We start from the raw sequence: 2,500 nt of genomic DNA, 5'->3' as shown, positions 1-2,500 counted from the left end.
CCAAAAGAACTTTATTCATTATCAAGTATTTATATACTGACACATAAAAAAAGTTTATGCAGAAATCTAAAATATATATCAGCACGAATTGCCTTACACTGTCCCATCCCTACGTTAGCAGCGGATTATGCTTGTAACACAAATAACAGAGATAAACTGTAAATTATGTTTTAATTAACTGGTAGCACAGTCAACTTGTAATATGTCATTTGGTTAAAATAAAACTCAAGATGAAACACCTAAATGAGGTATTTAGGACTGTACAATACATGTATCGCAATCTACCCCCAAATAATTTGTGAAAAGTTTTTGACGTAAACAATTTAAGTTACAATTATCCTTTTATCGTAGTTCTATTATATATATATATATATATATATATATATATATATATATATATATATATATATATATATATATATATATATATAATATATATATATAGCTCTATATATAATAAACTATACAATAAAACCGATATCAAAATGTGTATATTATTCTTTTTATCTATTTGCATCTAGGGACACAAATATCGCTTGTCTGATAATAGTAAACTAAGATTTATTATCTCTGAGCTAATGTTTCATATTTTACCAAAATCTAAATATAAATAACATTTGAAAATGGTATCTATTCGCATTACTCCACAATACTAGTATTTCTGTTCTTCATTCAACATCACTCTAGTACAGGATAAACAACTGAATTACTCGTTATGTCCTTTTAGATACTGAATGACTAATAAGAGTCTCCGATCACTGTCTTCTAATCACCCTTTTCCTTTGAGCAGAGAATTTATCGAGAGCGCAAAAGTAGAGAGCCAGCTCCATCCAGAGTACGGATATTACAATATCAGCATCGAGATCGAGGTCTCGGACTACGAGCTCGATTCCGAAACGATGTTCGAATGCGTCCTCACGATTCCAGGCACAGAGTACAGAGTCCAAGAAAAAATTCTATACTTTCCAGGTAAGTGGAAATCGCCTTCTGCACAGGTTTTTAGGTTAAGGATGGGTACTGATTATTTATTACTGTGGCTGCAGTTTACTGGGAAGATGGATATATATATATATATATATATATATATATATATATATATATATATATATATATATATATATATATATATATATATATATATATATATATATATAAACATTCAGATCTTTAAAGTTCTTTAGAACTATATATATATATATATATATATATATATATATATATATATATATATATATATATATATATATGTATATATATATATATTTATGTGTATATATACATATAGTATATATACATATATATATATATATATATATATATATACTATATAGTATATATATATATATATATATATATATATACTATATATATATATATATATATATATATATATATATATATATATATATATATATATATATATATATTCCCAAGAATAACACCCCTGAAGCAAGATAGGTGATAACAGAAATTTCTAACTTAAGTAGGCTTTCCTCAGCTGCACGGGAAGCACTTATATCATCTCCTTTAAGAGAAATGAATGAAAAATCCAGAGCTCGGAGGACAAAGTGTGTCCCGGAGAAAAGCAGATATTCTGTGTTCTCTTGGACGTCGGGCAAAGTAATTCTGTGGGAGGAGACAGAATCGTCTGCCGGTGTTACAGCGCCATTCTTATTACACATGATTATAGAACAGCCCGTGCTTTAATCAGTGCAATACCTCAAGTTACAGTTAGTATCGCGATCATTAAATGCGGTAAAGTAAGAGTAAGAAGGAATAATGACAAGGAAGTTCGGTAATCTTTGGGGAGATATAGATGCCTTAAAAGGCAGAGAGTAACGCGAGGTAAGGCGGAGCAAAAGGAATGGCGTGAGAGGGTATCAAGTACGACCCAAATGAAAAGGCAAGAACGGTGTTCGTGTCAGGCACTCAGGCTCTCATCAGTTTTATATTACAGTCCCAACGTATTACAAGGAAACGTTATGCACAATTTCTAAAGAAGAAAAAGAAAATTTATCATTATTATAGGTTAGCCACGTCACCCTATACAGTGACGGATTTCCTTCTTTCTCAGAATTTACTTGCAAAGGAATTTTGATGGCGACAGGTGACACTTTTTTTTTTTTTTAGTTATACGATGGATAATCCCGAGCACAGAGTAATCATTTCTTTACCCTTTAGGGTGCGTTCACACTGCAGTAAAACATTGCCTAAACACACGTCAGCAACTTATCGTCCACACATCACAAACATGCTAGATACAAGTCAACGACTTAACAGCAATTCCAACCACTGCATCATATGGTTATCCAGCACTTGTGAAAGATTCGTTCTCCACATCCGGCCGTTAACTTGTTTCCAACACGTCTGTGATATGTATACGATAAGTTGCCGATATGTTTACGACATGCTTTGCTGCAGTGTGGACGCACCTTTCAGCCTTGCAGTCATCTAGGATAAGTGTTTAGTGACGGACGGTTTAAATATTTGTAACCTTAAG

At 31.6% G+C, this 2,500-nt stretch overlaps 1 pseudogene; it reads left to right on the top strand.

Moving 5' to 3' along the window:
* Positions 1-2,500, top strand: part of LOC136844438 (uncharacterized) — a 112,075-nt pseudogene that overhangs the window by 93,330 nt on the left and 16,245 nt on the right.

This window comes from Macrobrachium rosenbergii, chromosome 12, assembly GCF_040412425.1.
Source record: "Macrobrachium rosenbergii isolate ZJJX-2024 chromosome 12, ASM4041242v1, whole genome shotgun sequence".
Classification (NCBI taxonomy): Eukaryota; Metazoa; Arthropoda; class Malacostraca; order Decapoda; family Palaemonidae; genus Macrobrachium; species Macrobrachium rosenbergii.
This window is presented reverse-complemented; position numbering and strand designations above follow the sequence as displayed.